Below are 22,502 nucleotides of genomic sequence, written 5' to 3' on the forward strand. Positions count from 1 at the left end.
CCTGGTTATTTATCTTCCCTTTTTGGTTCCTGGGCACCATCCACGGGTGCAGGCTGTCCAGGGATGGACGTGGGGAACATGATGGACACGTTCAAAGCCAGATGCTCCCAGCCTTCCACCTGCCCACTCGCCCTGCCCACCTCAAACCCTCCCCAGCTGAGGCAGAGGGCAAGACCCTAGCCCGAGCCCAGAGACACGCCCCACTTACACAGCACAGCACAGCACAGTACAACACAGCTCAACACAACACAACACAGCACAGCACAGCACGGCACGGGGAGGCGGGAGAAGTTAGTGTTCCATGGGCGGGGAGCTTTGGCCTGGAAAGATGAGCACATCCTGGAGGGGAGGGCGGTGACGGCTACACAGGGTGAATGTGCTTAGTGTCACTCAACCGTATACCTAATGATTAACATGGTAAGTTTCATGATTATGCGTATTTTACCACAATAAGAAATATTTTTAAAAGCCCGCTGTTGACTTCCCAGTGCCACCCTCAGGCCCCAGGCAACTCCAGGCCTTGGGACCCCCTTCTAGCATCAGAAATGCCCTCCCCTTCCCTCCACTCCTGGAAACTTCCTCCTATCCTCCCAAGCCCAGCCCTGACGCCATCTCCTCCACCAGCCTGCCTGGGACTCCCAGGCAGGACTACGTAGACAGCCCAGACCGCCAGGGAGCAGAGTCAGGAGGGAAACCCCAGGGGCCCAGGGGGATCAGGACAGCTGGCCCAGGGGTGACTCCATTTGCATTCGTATCTGGTGCCTACGTGGGTGGGGTGGAGGGCAGAGGAGCCTAACAACCCCTAGGGACCATCCCTGTCCCCCAGATCATGCTGTTTCTGCTCCCCAGACCCAGACTCGGAGGCAGGTCCAGGGGGTGCCGGATGGAGGCCGTCGGCACCAGGCAAGCTGCAGACAAGTCAGCGTTGTGGGCCCCAGAAGATGAAACCGGCGATCCATGAAGAACTGCAAAGCCCCCACGCAGGCTCCCGCTGCTTCTAGGAGCCTGGAGCCCAGTGTGGGGCTCTGCAAATGTGTTCTCTCCCAGAACAAGTTTTAAAGACCTGAGCCTGAAGCCATCGGGCTTTCTTTCCTCTCCTCCTCCCTAGGGGTTCAGCCTGCAGACAGTTCGATGCTGGCGCACTCTCTATTAAACAAACATCATTCCTCACAATGGCTTCTCACAGCTGGGCCACTTCAGGCCACGCAGGGGAAGAACTCAGCCTGCAAGTCCTGGAAAGAATGCAAAGCAGTGATTTGTTCTTTTTCTGGACCCCACACACAACAAGCTATACATAAATGCAGAAAGTGATGCTCATAAATTCTTTATGCTATTTACTTAGAGCCTGTGCTTATTAAACTGGTTGGCTTCCAAAAACTCCTTGTAGATTTCTCTCTCAAAAAAGTAAGTTTTATTTCTCCAACCCACTATGAATTAAAAATGGGTCTTTGATACACTCAGCAGATTTTACCCCATCCGTTAGTCTTATGTAAGGAGTAGAAATAGCCGATATTCAACAGCAGTGCGGACACACACACACACTTTTTGCAGTTGTATAAGCTGGACAAATTCTTAGGTGGGACTTCTCCATGTTCTCTCTTCTTTCTTTGCTGTTTCACTCTCTTTGGGATTCTCGCGCACTGGGGTGAGAAGGCAGTGAGAGAATCTCTCTTTTATGAAAATGGCTATCAAGTTCTCCACACCCACTCATACCTGGATTCACACGGCATCTCAACATGCCCTGGAAGAGACACTGAAAATGGATAGTGCCAATTCTGACTTTCTTGGTTGGGAAACCGAGATCCAGCTTGGGCCATGGCTTGCCCAGTTCACAGAGCCCAGGGCAGCTGAGTCTGCTCAGAGCTGGGATCCTGACTCCAGGTCTCTGCACTGAGCTTACAGGATCTGGCCCCAAAGGGTGCAGCGTCCTGGGTTGATGGAGACTTAGGTAGGTGGGTCCCAGGGTCCAGGTGTCTGGGTGCCCATGAGTCCCAGGGTCTGGGTGTCTGGGAGGGTGAGTGAGTCCCAGGGCCTTGGTGTCTGGGTGCCTGTGAATCCTAGGGCCCAGGTGTCCGGTGGTGGGGGGCAGCTGTGAGTCCCAGGGCCATGGTGTCTGGGTGTTCATGAGTCCCAGGGCCTGGGTATCTGGGTGCCGATGAGTCCTAGGGCCCAGGTGTCTGGTGGGGGCGGCTGTGAGTCCCAGGGCCTGGGTGTCTGGATGCCCGTGAGTCCCAGGACCTGGGTGTCTGGGTGTTCATGAGTCCCATGGCCTGGGCATCTGGGTGCCCGTGAGTCCCAGGACCTGGGTGTCTGGGTGTTCATGAGTCCCATGGCCTGGGTGTCTGGGTGCCCGTGAGCCCCAGTACCTGGGTGTCTGGGTGTTCATGAGTCCCATGGCCTGGGCGTCTGGGTGCCTGTGAGTCCTAGGGCCCAGGTGTCTGGGAGGCAGGGAGCTGTGAGTCCCAGGGCCATGGTGTCTGGGTGCCTGTGCTCATGAGCAAAGTACCCAGAACATGCGGTGTCATTTCATTGCATTTCTGCTTTTTGTTTCATTTGTGTCTCTATTTTCAGTCTGAGCTTCCAGGAATCTTATCTCTAGGGTAATCTTATAATCAGGGTCAGTTACAGAACTTGCCAGTCCAGTGAAAAATGCAAATGCAGTTCCCATGTTCAAAAAGCAAAAAAAAAGTGCTGCTGGAGATCATAAAGTATAAATCTTTTCCTTCTAAAATACTTTGTTACTTCTAAAATGTAATAATGACATGAAAGTAAGAAAAGAAACTTTTTAATTGCAAAATAATATTTTGAAGTCATAATTGTACACAAGATAATGATATGTTGTTAATATAATGTCTTGTTTGTCATAAATTTTTCTGACTACAAATTTGTTTATTAGGTTGTCAAAATGTGTGTTTTCAGCAACTTCATTTTTCATCAATATAATTAAAAACAATGTCAGTTACTTGTGGTAAATGCAAGATTGCAAATAATTTTTGATACTTTTTACTTTTGAGAATCATTTTATGCTGACGTGTCAGTTCCTGGGGTTCTTTACAATATTTATATGCTATGAAAACATTGGGATACATTTATGATAAACTATTTCAAAATATAAATTTTAGTGCATTTATAGCTGATCATCCTTGTGGAACAATTTTTCTAAAAAGATTTAACTCTTCATACAAATCAGTTTTGTGTAATTTTAAAATTAATTCCTAGTACAAACTTATATAAAGGCAGTTTAGCATTTTTTCTGACATTTCTTGTAACTTGTAGAGTTACACAATAAATCAGAAGTGGCTTCATGTTTTGTGAATAATTCAAATGTTTGCTTCTGAATTCTGATTTTATATCTTTACTGTGGGAAAAATTTATTTTAAAATTGTCTTCTTTATTAATAATTGGATCATCTGAAGCATCCTATGAAAATAGTGTTCTTTTCCACCAGAGGCAATGATTTTTAAATATGATTTATATTTCTAAGCCTGTATTTGCTTTGCGATGTTGCAGCAGTTTTCAAGACTGAAGATTCTAAATTCTTTGATGAGTCCAGACAACTCTCTGATATACTTTATTGCAATGTCCTTGTGTGCATTTTCGTTTTGTAATAATTGACTGACAAAGCTGACTGCTGAGTGCCAGTAATTCCTGTGCTAGGTTCGAGCAGGAGACTTGCTACTTACGCAGACGGCTCCAGGGATGGGGATTCCTGTTGGCCTCCATGACAGGTCTCAGTGCTGGCCCATGTGGACCCCTTCATCTCTCCCAGGGCTGTGACCACTGCCACCACTTCTTCTGGAGCTACCACCTTCACAGCAGCCATCCTGCTCCCAGCCCAGCTGTGGGTCTCCAGGACCTCAGAAGCCTGGCTGCAGGGAGACGTGCACACACTCAGCATCTGCCCTGCAGCCTGCAGCACCCACAGGCCAGAGCCCGCACAGTGCCTGCTGCTACGCTGCATATCTCCATCAGACCTCACTTCAGAACCTTCAAGTCAAAGATGAAACTATTGAGCACCTCCTGTCTGCCAGAGTTGGGACCTGGAATACCATGGGTCAAAGTCATATGATCCCTACGCCCTTAGAACACATGGCCCAGCAAGAGGGCCTCCAGGAGTGTTGGGGCTGTGGGGCACAGCGGGGTGCCTAATCCTGCCGGGAAAGTCAGAGAGGAGACTGGAAAGCTCTTGGAACTTGGAAAAACATTTTCCATTTTCATCAATAGTACATCTCCCCCGGGTATCAGAAGAACCATTACTATTTGTTCTAGGTGGCAAGCGAATGTGTCATTTTTCTGTTTCTTGATTTTTTTTTTAATTTTCTAAAATATTCTAGCTTTATTACATGAATTAACTCCACTTTAGCTTCTTCCACATCCACGTTCATTTTATTACCGTCTTGGGAACACTCAAGGGTGATAAGGGACACTGGGGCATTGAGACCAGTATCTGGGAAGTAAAATTAAAAGGTAAGCATCTGATTCTGGGAACTAAATGGAGATGATAATTCTATACTCTGTGACTTACCAAGTATTTGACCTTGAGCAAGTGACCTTATGCATATGGGCTGAAGTCTAGGAAAGAGCTTCTAAACAGAGGTGGCTGGAGGCCAGGATTCAATGAAACCATTGAATATCCATATCCAACCATTAAATATCCGTATCTAACCATTAAATATCCATATCCAACTGTCGAATATCCATATTCAACCATTGATTATGTATGTCCTGGGGACATCCACAACAGCAGTGACCAGTTGAATTCTTGCCAGGTGTCATTCGTGAGAATTTCATGTTGACTTTGCAATAAGGCTGTGGGGTGGGTACTAATGTCTCCTTTATGCAGATGAGACCATTAACTCATAAATCAATTAAGCAACTGGACCAAAATCAGGAGGCAGATTTGAGACCCAGCCACACCCAGTTCTGCCTGACCCTACAGTCTGGGCTTCCTCACACCACAGGATATTTCAATGCAAGGAGCAAGGTGACTGGCCTATAAGGGGTCCCCCTAAAAGGCTAGGTCACTGTATGTGTTTGCTAGGACTGTCATAAGAAAACACCACAGATTGGGTGACTTACCAACAGGACTTTATTGTCTCACAGTTCTGGAGGCTGGACGTCCAAGGTCAGGGTGCTAGCAGGGCTAGTTTCCCGAGGCCTCTCTCCTTGCCTTGTAGAAGGCTGCCCTCTCACTGTGTCTTCACCTGCTATTTTTCTGTGCACACACACCCCCCAGTGTCTCTCCCTGTTTAAACAAAGATGCCAGTCATATTAGCTAAGGTTCCACCTTTATAGCCTCATTTTAACTTAATTAATCCTTTAAAAACCTTATCTCCAAATAGAGCCACATTCCGAGGTACTGGGAGTGGGGATTTCAACATATGAATTTTGAGGAGCACCATTCAGCCCCTAACAGTCATCATCTGTAGTGGGTAGAATGGTGGCCTCCAGAAAGACATGTCCATAAAATTATATCTGGAAACTGTGAATGTGACCTTTTTTGAAAAGGGGCTTTTTGAAGATGTAGTAAGGTTAAGGATCTCCAAAGGGGATCATCCTGGATTAGCCAGGCGGGCCCTAAATCCAATGACAAGTGTGTTTGTGAGATACACAGAGGAGAAAAACACAAAAGAGAGGAGAAAACTCAGAGAATATGATTATGTGAAGATGGAGGCCAAGACTGGGGAGATGCAGCTGTGAGCCAAGGACTGCAGGAGCCACCAGGAGCTGGAAGAGGCAGGAAGGACCCTCCCCTGGAGACTCCGGAGGGAGCACGGCCAGGCCAACACCTTGACTTCACACTTCTGGCCTCCCGGACTGAAAGAGAATAGATGTCTGTTATTCAAAGCCACTCCATTTTTTGGCCATTTATCACAGAAGCCACAGAACATGAAAAAGCCACCTTACCGTGACTCACAAATGTCATATTCTGCAAGGAATCAGACTTGGGGTAAGAGGCAGCACACATTTAAGAAAGCTGATGTTGAAAAGCGTGCCCATGTCAAGGAAGGCACAGCCCCTCCATGGGTCTAATGCTGTCTTGAGCATGGCCCTCTTTTTAAACAGACCCAGCCCCCACCTTGACCTTCACCTGCCAGAGAACGAAGGCAGGTGTTCTGGCTGGACATGTCTCTGAGGGTCAACCTGCATCTCCTTACCCACATATATTCATGCATCTGAGCTCTTACTTTCCTTGCAGGTAACTTTTCTGTCCCTTACTTGATGGGGTTCATCTCTTTTTTTCCTAGAGATAAAATAGCTTGGGTTTCTTCTTCAGAATTTTGTATTTAGCTATTAAGTAATTTTGCAGAAACCTTCTGCCATGCTCCTGTGGAGTGACCAAGGTTGGGTTTCATATGATGGAACACTGTCTTTAAGCATAGAGATTGGATTTGGCATCATTGCTGTGTCTGCCAGAGATTTTGAAAACAGATTTCTCCTTGGATCAAAGTCCAAATAGATGGTGGGTCATAAGAATTAGGTAGAAATGAGTGGCCAGTCCCCAGGTAGAGCCCTTCAAAGGGAAACTGCATCTAGCTCATCCGAGGCTAAAGGCACTTAGCTGGTGGGCTGCTAAAACCCAAGAATGGGGCTGCCTCTGGTGCTAACAAAGTTTATGCATTTGAATTTCTGTAAACCAAAGCCAGGTACATACTGCAGTAGCAACCTCTATTTTGGTGACCTTCACTGTAAACCATTTTGCAAAGCAGATAATGACCTCTCTAATACAATAGCCCCCATTTGTCTGCAGAAAACAAATTCCAAGACCCCCAGTAGATGCCTGAGACCACAGATGGTAAGGAACCCTATAGACACTATATATTTTTCCTGTGTATACGCACCTATGATAAAGTTTAATTTATCTTATTGTACCGTCCTTACCTATTTGGGGGCCGAGGTTGAGCGTGGGTAACTGAAACTGCAGAAAATGAAACCACAGATAAGAAGGGAGTGGTGTGGCAGGCGCGGTGGCTCACATCCATAATCCCAGCACTTCGGGAGGCCAAGGTAGGTGGATCACCTGAGATCAGGAGTTCGATGCCAGCCTGACCAACATGGCGAAATCCCGTCTCTACTAAAAATACAAAAATTAGCCAGGTGTGATTACACGCCTGTAATCCCAGCTACTCAGGAGGCTGAGACAGGAGAATCGCTTGAACCCAGGAGGCAGAGGATGCAGTGAACTGAGATGGCGCCACTGCACTCCAGCCTGGTCAACAGAGCAAGACTCCATCTCAGAAAAAAAAAAAAAAAAGAAAAGAAAAACAAAGAAGGGCAGCGTATCTCCACTTGCAAGATTAACATTAGGCTTTCATATTTGGGCTTGGATTTAAATGTGGAAGACGGCTCTGAATGAGGTCTGCAGGGCAGGCAGCGCGTGCTGAGGAACTGCCAGGCCTCACTGCGCCGCTCATTTGCGCTCACAGTAACACCGCCGGGAGAATCCTCAGTCAAAATCAAAGCCTCTTTCTCCTTTCACCTTTAAATTACAGAAAGTCTGTCTGCTTTTTCCAAGTTCAACCCAGTTGCCGCTGAGCATCCATTTGGATTGAAAGTTAGCCTTGGTAATCGTCCTCTAAACAGAAGCTCGGGGTCGCCTGGGCCTGCCCACCCTCCCCTCTTCTCCCCAGTAAGGCTGCTCACCCCAGAAGGTGGCCTCCCCGACACCGACTCCCGGCCTCGTTCCTGTGACTTCGGGCCCTACAGATGAAGCCCCTCCAGATTCTGGCTGCTTGGACTTTTTCTCCCCTCTCCTCCTCCACAATTGCCTTCACTCCATCCGACCACAGGTGTACTTCCCCAGGTGCAAATATAAATTATAGCCGGACCTCCCCAGTACAGCCTCCTGTCTCTCCAGCTTAGTCCCCAGCTGACCCCAGCACTGCCTCAGTTCTCACACCTGCCTCACCAATGCACACCTGGACTGAGGGGCCACCTGCCCACCTGCTGCTCACCAGCTGGTCCCTTTCTGGCTTGGAATCCACCGAACTTCCTCCCAGTTGCTAGAAGCAAGTCACTGAGATTCAGAGGACCCTCCACTGATCAGCCCTCTCTCCCTCTGTCCAACACACCCGGCCAAAGCCCAGTTCCCAGGGAGCCTGCCCCAGCTTATTCCCGCAAGACGCAAACTCGTTGCTCTCTCCTGTGCACACTTGCCACTTCTAGAATATGCTTTCACCCCTTTTCCCTTTAGCTAATCTTCATGTTCAAATTTTGGCTTAAGTATCACATTCTCAAAAACACCTTCAGTGATCACCCCCACACATGTATGCATACACTAATGCATGCATACACACACACACACACATGCATGTACATGTCCACTCATGCACACACATGCATGTATTCACATATATATTATATATATATACACACACACAGTCACACATACAGGTGCATACAGGCATGCACACATGTCTGGGGAAACCAGCCCTCCATGTCACTCCTTCAGGGCACTATTGTCTGTTTACTTTGGGGTACCAGATTTCTTGCCCATGAATCTGTAAAGTCCATGGGAGAGCCTCCTTCTGTCCTGCCCCTGGCTCCAGGCACTGTGTGCTCAGCTCGTGTTCTGGACCTGCACAAGGTGCCCCCCCATGTGACAGCGGTATCTTGGAAGTAGATCTTCCAGCCCCAGTCAAGCCATCAGATGATAGCGCCCCAGTGAACACATGAGTGCAACTCCCTGAGAGATTCCAGATGAGAACTGCTCAGCCAAACTCTTCCAGAATTTCTGGCTAGCAGAAACCATGGAAAAGCAAATAATTATTGTTGGTTTAAGCTGACAACTGTTGGTTGATTTGTTATATTTGATAACTGGAAGAGCGTCTGTGGTTTCTCAACAAAGAAGATCCCCTAGAAGGAGCAAGTGGAAAATGGGAAGGAAACATCTGGAGGGGCAATAAGCATTATCCCAACATCCTCTGCTTTTTAGTTCCTCTGAATCTTGTGGGACCACCATTCAGGCTATTGGGAGCCAAAAGTGACCATCAAGACATTCTTACCACCACTGTCATAAGTGCACTCCTCTAATCCCAACCTATGTCTTTTGATAACCCCCTAAAGCTGCTGCTAGACAGTCTGGATTTTTGTCCCCTAAAAGCCCTGAAATGCCTCAGAAGAGTATTGAATTAAATCCATGCAAAACCTACCCAAAGCTGAAAATGCAACACATAGGTGACTTCCCATCTGTAGTGGGCAGCTTCTGAGATGGTTCTCAGGAATCTATGGAATTCATTCTCCCACCTTCATGAGTTGGGCTGAACCTATTGGCTGGATTCTACCCAGTAGAATATGCCAAAAGTGATAGGATATTGCTTCTGATATTAGGCTGCAAAAAGACTGCAGCTTCCATCTTGGGACTGGCTGTTGCTCTCATCTGCTTGCTCTGAGCTGCCGTGATCTGAGCCACTCTATGGAGAGGCCCATGTGGCAAGAAATGAGGGAAATTTAGCAAACAGTTGATGAAGAATTGAGGTCCACAGTTCAGCTGCCCAAGAGGAGCTCAATCCTGCCAGCAGCAACATGTGAGCCTGACAGCACACTATTTCCCGCTCAAGCTTTCAGATGAAACAGCAGCCACAATAGGAGGCTTAGCTGCGACTTCATCAGAGATCACAAGCTGGAGGATTTAGCCAAGTGCACATGAATTTCTGACTCACAGAGACTGAGATAACAAGGGCTTATTGTTTAAACTGCTAAAGTGTGAGACGACGTGTTATTAGGCTACAGATAGCTAATATCATCCTTTATGTCATCCAATACAACCCATCAGTGGTTCTGCAATGAAATTAAAGGTAATGTGAAAATATTTTAAGAGTAAAATGGGAAACAGGGAATCATAGTAATGCTCCATAATAAAAGGCCAAAAACATAGCAAGGCACTAACTACATAGGAATATTAACCCTCCACCATTACCAGCATCCTAGGGAGAGAATTAAATCCTGAAGATTAAATCTCCTTGCAAGTAAAAGTTCAAAGACATTGCTGCCCAAAGGGATCCGAGTCCCTTAGCTCTTGTTAATAAACGATCAAAAATTCATCATCTCCAATGCCTTCTTCTGCTCATTCTCAGCCAGATTGCTTCTTCAGGCCAGGGCAGAAGTGGGCTCTGTCCACCACCAGCTTGGACCTGAGGCCACTTCTCACTCAGAAGTGGCACTGGATCAGTACAGTGACTCCGCAGCTTAATGTTAAAGACTGCTGGGTGTTATGGGGCAGAGAGTAGAACACAGCCCTGGCCTAAAACCCACCAGGCTTGGAAAACAAACCAAGCTCTGCTCCTTGAAGCAATGATCCCAGGCACAATGACCTTTCCAGAACTTGAGACTTAGTGTTTCCAAAGTCTCTGGACTTGGAAGATCTGGGAGAAGGAAAACTTCTGGGCTTTGGGTAAATGCCTCTGGGCTTGGCTTTCAGGCTCTGTCAGTCAGTCAATGCCTGTGGCCCACGTGATGACCTGAGGTCACACACTTAGAGGAAGAACTCCCTGAACAAGACGTCCATTCTGAGTACACCATCTATAATGCAAGGACACACGCCAGCCTGCAAAGCTCCTAAGTGCCCCATCCTTTCCATGCTGTCTGGCATTGAGCAGATTCTCTGTCACAGCATAGCAGCCATTCCGCCTCCCCCCTCCCCATCTCTCTGGCTGTTTCCATTGCCCCTTGCTGTGGACTTTCTAAGGCCGAAGGACCTGCCTTCCAAGCGTGCCTCCTCCTGACTCTATATTAAGCGAAGTGGAGACCACGCTGTGGGCTTGGGGGAGTAGCCTGTGGAACTCCTTGAATCTAGGACAAGAATCTGCATGACCCCTGGCCCTGTGTGAAAAACAGAGCCTGGAGGGGCTGGCCCAGCACTGTCCAACAGGCCTGCACCAAAAGCACACCTGGATTTTCAGCGGGTTCTTACACGCACCCCAAACCCAGCTGCTGGGCCCCTGAAAGGGATAAATGCTGTTGTTCTGCATACCCAGGCTGAATAATCCTGGAAAAGCTCTTTCTCTACAATTAGATCCTTGCTTCACCTGCCTACCCAGGTTTCTGAAGCCCACCAACATATGGCTGGGACCCTCCTCTGACCCCATGAGCCATGGCCACTACGTGTGAGGCTCTACCTCCCCCACGGCCAGGCCCAGGGCTTTCTGCCAGGTTCTTGTCTTCCTAAAAGTGAAACAAACCTTGCGCTCTACAGGCAGGTGCCCACCTATGGGCCAGGCCAGCTCGGCCGCCTCGACCTGATAGGGTAAAAGCCCAAATGCTCAGGTCCTGGCCAGCCAGGCATTACAAGACCCTTGCCTCCTGCCTTCCCCGTGCCAGAAGCCATAGTAGTCAGTGCTGTGTTATTTTTCTAGACATAATTTCCTAGGAACTAAGTTCCAGGGCACTGGATTTTGGGGTGTCTTGGCTCGGATCTGCAGATTTGCAGGCCTCCTGTCCCTTCCAAATGTAGCACATGGCCTGGTAGATGGAGAAGACACGTCCTCTGCTGCTGGTGCGTCTGAGGGATGGGAAGAGAGGAGGTGGCTGAGGGCAAGGGGGCACCTTCCTCACCTGGAGTCCGGATGGAGTGGACCAGCCTGGTCAGCGGCGGATGCTCTGCAGCAGGACACATGGGCAGGGATGTCCCCAGGGGAGCAGTGCCAGGCGAGTCCTGAGCTCAGCTCACCTGGGGAGGAGGGAAGCAGCAGAACTGCCAGGCCCCCTCCTCCCTTGTCCCCAGCCTCCCTGTACCTGTCTGCCCTGCAGGGAGACGCCATGGAGGGTGGGACCCAGCTGCCCCACACCAAGGGGGACCAGAAGGGGAGGCAGTGTTCCCAGATCATAGCAAGGTGGGAAGGAAGACGCAAACCCCGCTATCTAACCATGCAGGGACTTGCTACCGCTGATGACACGTGTGCCTGAGCCTCTGAAATCTAATCTCCCTCCTCTCTCACACACACCACACACCATACACCCCACCCACACACACACCAGACACCACATGCACACACCACACACACACCACATACACACCACACACAACCACACAGCACACACAACATGCATCACACACACCAAACACACACCACATATATACTACACAGAACCACACACCACACACCGCATACACACCACACACACACACCATGCACCACACACACACCACACACATCATACACCCCCCACACACCATACACACACACACCATACACACATACACCACACATGCCACACACACCATACACACACAACACACACACACTATTCACCACACACCACACATGCACACCACACACACCACATATACATCACACACACAAACGCACACACCACACATCACATATACACCACACACACAAACACACCACACACCATACACTCCACACACATACCAAATACCACACAGACACACATACACACCACCACCACACACATGACATACACACACCACTCACTCCACCATACACACACACACCACCTACACACCACCTACACACCACTTTTATTGAGGTTAAAGAGTCCAGCATTTCCCACGGAGGAAGCAAATCCTTTCTCCTCCACAGTCACGTGTTCTGCACGCGTGTTCCACGCTGCCATGTGGACGTCTAAGTGGATGGACAGAGGCTCTTCCCGGCAGCGCTGCCGCTGAAGCGGGAGAGGCCGACCCCGACCCTGAAACCCTCGCAGGGGCCTGGTGCTAGCAGAGGCTGGGGTTGTCCTCATTGTTGTACCAAGGGTGCCAGAGAGGGAAGGTGGGTGGGCCAGTGCTGCCTCAGAGCTGGGGACAGGGTCTGGTCCTTCCCTGTCACTCCTGTCCCCCTAACCATAGCCCAGCGGCCACCCACGGAGGGCAGAGCAGCCACAGGGCCTCCAGGCCTGGCCGGAGCTTGGCGAGCTCCACTGCATCTGGAGAAGGGGCTGTGGCTTGCGGTGGCCCAGACTTAGCCCCTAACGGGCCGGGCGCCATGGGCCCCGCCTGCCCTCCAGCGCTGGCCTGAACCCACCACCTCCCACCTCCAATGACTCCTCCCCATGCGGCTTACCCCAACCCGCCTCCCTGCAGCCTCACTCTGCTTCCCCTTTTAGCCTCTCCCCCGCCTCCAGCCATCCTCGCCACGCCCAGGCCTCCCATGGGTGACAGGTGACGTGCGTGATGGATGGGAAGCGGGGCACACGCCACACCTTAGCTCTGCAGAGGCTCCAGCTCCATCGCTTCCAGTGCATCCACCTGCTCCTGCTGGAATCGCGGCTCTGGGTCTTTCCTGTCTCTGTGGGGCAGACACACCTGGGGCTGCTCTGCAAGGGCCCAGGAGCTCGGGCGCAGAGCCTCGGGGGTGCTGCGAGGAGACCAGCGTGAGAGGCTGCAGCAGGCGGGACAGGTAGCACTGGGCACCTCCTTCCTGACACCACGGCTCCCTGGTCAAGGTTTGGCAGGGCGCTGATTCTCTCATGCACTCCTGGATGCTCACACCCCACTGGGAGGGCAGTGGAGGCTCCCAGGCCTCCCGGGGTGGCCCTTCATGGGAGGGGCAGCAGGAAGCGTTCCTTGCGTCAGAATGTCCAAGGGACCAGGACTTGATATTCCCAGAGGCAGGTGTAGTGGAGGCTGAACAGAAGCTGGGTCTTAGCCTGGAAGAGACAAAGGCAGCCTGGGGTGTCAGGAGACAAGAGGGCGTTGGTGGTGGCAGTGCCTAGGGTCGGGGGCAGGCACAGAAACGGGGTCCCATCCACGAGCCGACTCCTCCTCAGCCCCGGGTCTCTCCCAGGATGCCTGTCCCTCCCCATCTTCCATGTCTTTTCCACAGCTGGACCAAGCCCTTCACCCTTTCACGTTCAATTGGGGCCACCGCTCCCAGGGACCCTGGCCCGTCATATGGTCCCATCTTTGCTGGGCGCCCGGGGATCCTGCTGTCCGTCCGCACCGGTACCCATGTACCATTGGCTTGTCTTCCTCTCCCTCTGATACATGACCCCCAGGGGCCAGGGCAGCAGACAGTCGGTGCTCGTTCTGTACCTGTGGGTGGAATAAATCAACCAAGGAGTGGGTGACGCGTTCCTGGTGCCCCCTTAGGAGGCCACGCCTGGCTCCTCACAGGGATTCGCAGGTACAGGAGAAGTCGGTACAGGCCCCACCTCCCGAGGGGCATGGGCTCCTTTCTCCCGCCCGTGGTCTGACGCTGCCAGCCCGGCCTGTGGTCTCATCTGTGGCCACCCGGGTAAATGACAGTCCCTCTTCGAGCGGGAAAGGGATTCATTATGTCTCGATCGCTCAGAGAAGGCAACCAGGTCTCAGGGGAGGCCTCCTCCAAGGTTATCCATGATGTGGCCGAGTGGGTACAAACCGCACCCACCTACCCAGCATTCTGCCCTCGCCTCCCGGGCTGGCACCGGCCCTTGCCAGTCCAGCTCTGAGCAGGCCCAGGGCTGAGTCGGGCTGGGATGAAATCCAAGGTCCCATCCTGCATTTGGCTCCTCGGCAGGCGTGGCTGTGTCCCCGGGGCCCTGACCTCAGGCTCTGTTCTCTCCCTAGAAGTCACCCTCACCAAAGATGTCCCCAAAATATCATGGTTGCCCTTGGTAACCAATCGCGCATGTGTCACCCATTCATGTATTTAACCCTTTGCTGAAGGTTGCCAGATTTTCAGTGGTTGTGCCTTCTGGGGCCACAGTTCCCGACTGTTTGCTCATCATAGAGATGGAAGCTCCCTTAGCCCTCCCCACAGAATGCAGGGATGTGGAGACCCCCACCCTCGCCACCCTGTGCCTCTGTGAACTGAAGGAAAGAGGAGGCACAGTGTGGCTTTCTGTCCCTGGAGGGGAGCAACTGAGGCTGCCTCCCAGGGTGTGGTGCTGGGTTGTGAGGGTCTCCCGGCTGCACTGGTGCCCTTTGGAAAGGGTCATTTGGGAGACTGAACATGTGGTTGGGAGCCCCAGCTCCAGGTCCCAGCCCCGCAGTGGAGCATGGCCTAGAGCAGGCCTTCCCTTTCTCCCCTGCAGCTGGAGGCTCCCGCGGGCTCTGGGCGGCCACCGGCTCCCTCTCACCCTTGTGAGTCCCCTGCCCCTGCCCTGAGCTGCAGTGCCCAGGCGAAGGGCCTGCGTGTGTGTAGCTCTGAGGCAGGGACTGTGCAAGTTTCAAGACAGGCGCATCCCTCCAGAAGCCTGCAGGCTGAGAGGAACCACATGGGCACTTACCAGGAGGCTAACAGATCCCTGCACACCCAGACCTGGGCCCTCCATGCAGGAGGCCCCAAGACAGAATCAACCCCTCCACTCCCGGCTTCTGACATGTTGACACTTGTCTCCCTGGCAGGGTACACACCTCAGCTGGGCCCTGTGGCAGGTGAACCCCTGGAGGGAAAGAAACAAGACTCATTCAATACAGACCCAGCCTCAGGCCCAGGAAGACTGTAGGGGTTGGGGAGGTACAAAAGCAGCCCCAAGGTCCCTGTGTCCCCACTGTGGGGTGGAGATGCAGCCAGTGGTGACTGGTTCCAACGCTGGCCTGAAGCTCAGCTCGGTAAGGCCTGATCTATACTTCCAAGTGCCTGCTGGGGAGGTCAGAGCAAATTCCACGGACCAGGTGGTTTCAGCAGCAGAAGGCACCATCTCATTGTCCTGGAGGCCAGAGGCTCAAGAGCCAGGTGCCTGCTGGGGCGGCTCCTCCTGGGGTCTCCTTCTTGGCCTGCAGATGCCGCCTTCTCCCTGTCCTCACAACTCTTCCTCTTGGGTGTCTGTATCCTCTTCTCCTCTCCTTACAAGGACATCTCCATACGGGATCAGGGCCCCTGTAATGACCTCATGGAATCTTAATCATCTGTTTGAAGACTCTGTCTCCAACAACAGTCCCATGCTGAGGTCCTGGGGGTTAGGGCTTCAACACGTGAATGTGGGGGCAAAACTCACCTGTGACAGGTGGGAAGGGCAGCCTCCAAGGACCGAGGACATCTAAGAGGAAATGCCCAGGACAGCTGTCCTCTCCTCACTAGAGATGACAGCTGCAGGTGAGGGGCTACAGGGCCCACCAGGGGGTCTCCTGTGTGCATCCCCCCCGGGAGGGCTGATTGTGGGGCAGCTCTTTATGAGTCCCCGGGCACAGCCACAGTGGTGCCAAGTCAATCCCTGAGTGGATTTCTTTTCTACAAGCCACCTCTGCAGATAGTTAAATTAAAAATTAGATCACCCACCTAAGCCCAGAGCATTCGAAAACACCTCCCTGACCTGTTTGACTTTGGATGGGCAGGAAGGCAGCACTGTGGATGGGCAGGAAGGCAGCATTTTTGGTTTTGGTTTTGTTTGTTCCTGTTGACTGAGTTGTTGGTTGGGTGGGGATGGGGTGAGGGCTCATGACCAGTAATGGCTTGGAGGAAAATCAGCCCCTTCCCTCGGGGAGGGGGCTCCATGGGCCAAGGCTGTGGAGGCAGGGAGACCATTCACAGCAGGGCCCAGGGCAGCAGACTCTCAGCAGCCTCTCAGAGTCTCAAAGTCTGTTGGTGGAGCAGGATACCTGTTGGGTGGAAGGAGGGCCTGGATATAATCAGCTCTGGATAAAGATTCCTCCTCCTTCTCACTTTTCCCCAGCAGGAAAAGTGCTCACTCTAGCCACACGGTGGCCCATCCCCAGGGCCTCTCCGCATGGCTGACTTGGGCTTCCACACAGCGTGGCAGTTCTGAGTGAGTGTGGCTTCTTCCACAGAAGCTGCTTTCTCCAGAGTGAGTCCCAGAGGACCCCCTGTAAGTGGCAATGCCAGGACCTTGAAGCCCCAGGGTGGCACTTCTACCTCATCCTATTGGTGAAACAAGACTGAGGCTAGCAGGCTGCACAGGGAGGGGAGGAATCTGCTTCTCCCCTCCCAGGGGAAACACCAGTGCTTCGGGCTCGGGGTGGGTGGGAGGAATCGATGTAGTCCTCTTACAGGCGGTCCCCCCATGAGCTGCTTCCGCCTTCTGTGTGGTTAATGTGTATTAATTAGTGCTAAATGTCACAGCAACTGAGAATGAAGTTACCTTTATCTCTCTTATGACAGAGGAGGAAATGGAGCTCACAGAAGCTTGGCATCCAGCCCAAGACCACCCACCTGTCAATAACCTTGACCCGACAGGAGCCCTCACCAGTCCGACCCCCAAACTCCAGCCCAAGATCACCCACCTGTCAATAACCTCGCCACGACAGGAGCCCTCACCAGTCCCACCCCCAAACCCAAGCGTCTGTACAATCATGTTTCCATTGAGGATAAAGCAGTTGATCTGTTTTGAAGATTTTGATCCCTGGCATGGGTTTCTGAGGAAGGGTCTGAGTTTCACATTGGAAGTCTCTGAATGAGCCTGCCATTTTGTCAAGTGATAGGAAATTTCCAGTAGACATTCCTTCTGTGCATGTTGAGCTTGTGGACGGAACTGGGTGGCAGGCTGTGGTTTTAGGACATGTGGCCAGATTGGCTGAGGGTAGGAGGGTGCAGTATTGACTGCAATTGTGAAAGCGTAGAATTTTCTCGTGGAAAGTGGCTTGGAAGATGGTCCAATTGAACATCATCATCCTACAAGTGAGGAAAGTGAAGTCTGAGTTTCTAAGCTCCCAAACCCGTCTGAAATGAGAACACAGACACACACACAGACATGCACACACACACACACAGACCTCAGACACACACACAGACATGCACACACACACACAGACCACAGACACACAGAGAGACACACAAGATGCACACAGACATACACACATGCACACACACAGACACACAGATGCAATATAGACAGACACACACAGACACATACACACACACACAGACATGCAAAGACACACACAGATACACACAGACATGTAAAAACACAAAGACACACAGGCTCACACAGACACAGACACATACAGATGCACATAGACACAGACATGCAAAAACGCACAAACACAGACAGACAGACACATGCACACACACTGACACACAGTCTCAGGGAGGCTGAGCCGGGTGCTGGGTTAGCTCACAGACTTGCTTCCACCATGGCTTCTGACACACGGGGGTGGTCATGAGGATGGGGGAGGCCGTGGGGACAGAAGCACAGCCGGCCTGACCCAGGCGGCCCAGAGCTCACCGGGCTCTGGTGCTTCGTTCCCAGGTGGGCGGCTCCAGCCCCTCCATCCCCTCGGGTCTGGGCAGGCTCTGTCCCACTGGGCACTGCCTTGGCCTCCCTGGCACCCAGGCAACCCCTAGGCAGGCCTGGCTGGGCACTGGTGTGGGGCTTGGCTCATACCAGGAGGTGGGAAGAAGGGTCCTGCCCCCATCTCTCTGCATGTGGGCTCTGTCTTCTGCAGAACAACCGCAGGCCTGCAATGGCATTGGCGTCTGTCAGAGCAAAGCAGAACCTCCCTCCTCCCAGACTCCAGTGGCTGAGCTGGGCCGTCAGGGCAGGGATGGTGAGGGTTCAAATGCCAGGGCAGAGCTGGCCACGGCATCCCGTCCACCCACAAATGTCTCCGCAGACCCTGGTGATGGCTGTGCTGGGGGTGCAGCCCTCAGAACCACTCGAAGCTCATGTAGACTGCTCCCCCAAGCACGGGGGTGGGGGAGGCTGCCCCCCTGAGCAGGGCCCGGTTCTGCACCAGTGCAGCCCCACCTCCCTCCCAGCCCAGGTCCAGGCTGCTGGGGTGCAGAGAGGGCGAGCTGCAAGTGGAGGTGAGAAGGGAGCTCGTGGGACGCAGGCTCAGAGAGAAGCCTCCGAGGAACCTCTCTGTTCACTTCCCAAGCAGAGCCTTGGGGCAGCTCCATGTTTCTGCCGCAGTTATCTCAGGAGATGATGGCTGTGGGCTGTGTTTGTGGGTGTGTGCATTTGTGCACCTGTATGTGTGTGAAGAGGGAGAGAGACAGAGGGGAGTGAGACAGAGATCTGGAGAGGGGATGGGAGAGAGAGATTGGAAGGGGAAGGAGGAGGAGAGAGGGAGGAAAGCAGAGAGGGACAGGGAGAGGGGGGAGGGACAGGGCCATTAGGGAAACAGGGAGAGGGAGGGAGAAGAGAGGGAGAGAGGAGGTGTGAGAAACAGCAGGAGAGAGAGGGAGGGCGGGGGAGAGAGAGGGATTCCAAGCAGGGGGAACCTCCCTACAGCTTTCTCCCACTGTCTCTCAGAGACATCCCTGGGGCCGCCTCTGCAGAGGGGGTTGCTGCGAGCTGCTGGAGGGAGTGAGGGTGATGCGTCCCCCGGTGCTCCAAAATGAGGCCTCCGCCTGCACTCCAGCAACCCAGACCCAGGGAAAACACCACCAGGACCCCTCAACAGCAAGGGAGGCTCTGCTAGACAGGCCCAAGCCTCCAGGAAGCTGGGCCCTGCCCCTGAGCCGGGGGTCTTCAGGCCCCTGCCAGAGCCACTTCCTCTTAAGACACCTACAAGCCGGTCCCCAGTAAATTCTAAAGCACGATTGTTCCCATGGCGTTGCTCTCCCACTTCTCTACCTCTAAACTGTAGGATTCCTAATTCTATTCAAAACAGCGGATGTTTCTCTGTTTTCTGGGGCACCAGGATGTGTTGTGAGTGCTGAGGGCAGACGTGGGATCCGGAAGGCCCAGCTGGGAACCCACGCTCTGCAATGAGCTGCCCTGAGTCCTTGGACGAGGTGGAAAATTACTCCAGTCTCAGTTTCCTGTAAAGACAGATCAGCAGTTACACCCCTCCACGGGTTCTCTGTGATGTCACTGAGGTGGTAAAAGGAGCACCTGCCTCTAATGGCACCCACCATTAAGTCGGATCTCAGCAACCATCTGCGCGGCAGGAGCTATCACACTGGAGCCTCGCAGTAGCCAAGGAGAGACGCCAATGAGGGAATCATTTTTCCACTTGGTGAAATACATTTTTGCCGCATGAAAGCACGAGGAGGGCCTGTCTTGGACAGGTGGAGTGGTCCTAGGTCCTACTAGATGGAAACCTCAGGACTCGGAAGAGGTTCACCTTTGGAGTGAGTCCCCCTAAGGGTGAGGTTGCCCCCAAGGAGCACCGTGGGAAGAGTCAGGGACCCCTGGTGCTCCTGGAAGCTGGGCGTCACCTGGAGGGCTTGGAGATGAGCCCCATGGGGCATCCTGATTGTTGTGTTAATACAAATGCTCCCCCCTCAGGGCTGGCCAGCCTCACGCCAGCTGCCTTCTTCTCATGACGTGTGGTGTCGTCACAGCCAGCCGTAGGATCTGCATTGAGTTCAGCAAGCGGAGGCGACTTCCCCAGGGCCACACAGCCATGGAGGGCTGCGGCTCGATTGCTGACTGCTCCAGCTCTCCCTCACGTCCATGAGGTTTCTGCTCCAAAATGCTATTGCTAAGAAAAATGTTCCAAACACGACCCATTTGCTGACCACAGATCTTCATTATAAAAGCGTCTGAAGGAGTTCCTGAAGCAGATGTCCTGTTGGCTGGACCCTGTCGTGCTGGTTATATGTAAACTGGCTGAACTACCCAGTTCTTAAACTGTCACATGTGAGTCCTTCCTTCCAAGGTCAGAGGCTCCCATCCTTCAGGGGTTCAGGGCTCGTGGTGGGCTCAGTGGGATCACAAACATTGGCATGGCCAGCCCAGTCTGGGGAAGCTGCAAGGGCCTGGGGGGTTGTGGCCTTGGGCATCACAGCATCAGACTTGGGGAGCCTGGTGACGAGAGCCTGTCTGAGAAATGTGACTTGTTCCCAGGAGCAGTGGGAGCCCCTTCCCTCCCTGATGAAGGGGGAGTGGCAGTTCCCTCCCTGATGAAGGGAGAGCGGTGGGCACATGGATGACCCTGCCCCAAATCGCTCCCCTAACCTTCCCAAATGAAGCCCCAGCCACTGTGGCTGCTGCTTTGAGAACCGACAGGAGCCTGGGGAGAAGCAGAAGGGGTGCAGGTGAGGCAGGAGCTGATTGAAGAGCCCTTCTGCAGGGCAGGAAACTGGGCCTGGGTCCCGGCCAGCTGGACGGGGCAGCAGAGGCAGGTGGAGCGGATGGCTTGGAAGCCTGGGATAGGCAGACTCAGCCGCTCTGCACCAGGCCTTTGCCCCTTCCCTCCCTAACGCCTTCAGAAACCGCCCATGACTTTCTCTTTTCCAGATACCGAATTGTACATTTTGTTTCACAGGCTCCCGTCAGCTGCTCGGCTTCCTCCCCTCAGGGCAGTGCTATTTAACACTCTCTCTTCTAATCTCGCCTTCCTGCCTCCCCCGTCTGGAGCCTCCCCTGCACTGCGCACCCGCTCACTCTCCCCTTCCCCCAGGAGAACACATTCTGGCAGACAGAAGTTCAAATGAGAAGTTAAAACGCTTTGAGGCAGCAGGCAAAGTGTCAGCAGAGCCGGTGGAAACCACAGCCTTGGGAGCAACACGTGGACCCTGCTTGGGGATAAAGCAGGACAGACAGAAGGAGCAGGACGGACAGGAGGAGCAGGACAGACAGAAGGAGCAGGACGGACAGAAGGAGCAGGACGGACAGGAGGAGCAGGACAGAGAGAAGGAGCAGGACGGACAGGAGGAGCAGGACAGAGAGAAGGAGCAGGATGGACAGGAGGAGCAGGACAGAGAGAAGGAGCAGGACGGACAGGAGGAGCAGGACAGACAGAAGGAGCAGGACAGACAGAAGGAGCATGACGGACAGGAGGAGCAGGACAGAGAGAAGGAGCAGGACGGACAGAAGGAGCAGGACCGACAGGAGGAGCAGGACAGAGAGAAGGAGCAGGACAGACAGACAGGAGGAGCAGCCTTCTGGGACCCAAACAAACAGTCATGCCCCAAATACCCCCAGGGCTCTTGAAAGGGACAGCGGAAGGCACAGGCCAGCTTCCTCTCCAAGCAGACGCATGTCCATGAACTCTGCAATCCCAGGCCAGGAGACAATCTCGAAACATGCTGTGACCCTCTCTTCCCTGGCGGAAGCCCTCACAGAATGGACTGAAGTGAGTTTGGCAGGAAAGTGAAGCTGAGGTTCCCTTGCTTCGCGGCCATGAGATCTCGGCCCTCTCTCATCCAGTCTCTTTGTCTGAAATGTGCAGGCAGCTGAGGCAACCCCGGGGGGTTCAGTGAGGATGAGGAGGGAAGGAGGCGGCCGTGGGACTCTGGGCATGCGTCTGGCACAGGGCGGAGCCATCTGAGATGCCAGCCATCCCTCTTCTTGCTGGTGTCCACTTCATCTGTCATCGCTGCTCATCCCTTCCACAGCAGTTCTGTCTGATGGTTCACCTGCGGCAGCCGTGCCATGTGAAGATCTGGGTTGGTTTCCACCCTCCTGAAGCTCATGGCCCGCTGGGGGAGTTGAGATCACAGACAATATAACTTGTCCAGCTTCCCTGCTGCTGCCTTCTTGGGGCTTGACTTTAGATCTCAGGAATCTCTCTCAGAACCAGCCCTGGCCTGCCTAACCCACCTGCTGTCCTGTCCCTAAGCAACACCTCCATCCTGCCACCCAAGATACAGCATTGTCCTCCAGCGTAACAATGTCACCCCCTCACTGAGTGCCCTGATGGAATGTAAAATATGCCACCAACCTTGATGTGGAAGGGGAAGTGTCCTCTTCATGGCATACCCATG

The 22,502-nt window shown here is 52.8% G+C and overlaps 1 long non-coding RNA gene across 3 annotated transcripts; it reads right to left on the reverse strand.

The window, feature by feature from the left end:
- Positions 1–422: 422 nt before the first annotated feature.
- LOC129529445 (uncharacterized) lies at positions 423–13,986 on the reverse strand. Of its 3 annotated transcripts, none has more exons than XR_008674946.1 (4): positions 13,165–13,986; positions 5,080–5,817; positions 3,684–3,869; positions 423–1,232 (listed from the first exon to the last, which is right to left on the reverse strand). It is a non-coding gene; the product is annotated as an uncharacterized lncRNA (long non-coding RNA). The 3 variants fall into 3 exon arrangements; XR_008674947.1 differs by lacking the exon at positions 13,165–13,986 and adding an exon at positions 11,554–11,652; XR_010133133.1 differs by lacking the exon at positions 13,165–13,986 and having other exon boundaries at positions 5,080–7,223.
- Positions 13,987–22,502: the final 8,516 nt, after the last annotated feature.

This window comes from Gorilla gorilla, chromosome 23, assembly GCF_029281585.2.
Source record: "Gorilla gorilla gorilla isolate KB3781 chromosome 23, NHGRI_mGorGor1-v2.1_pri, whole genome shotgun sequence".
In the NCBI taxonomy this organism is placed as follows: domain Eukaryota; kingdom Metazoa; phylum Chordata; class Mammalia; order Primates; family Hominidae; genus Gorilla; species Gorilla gorilla.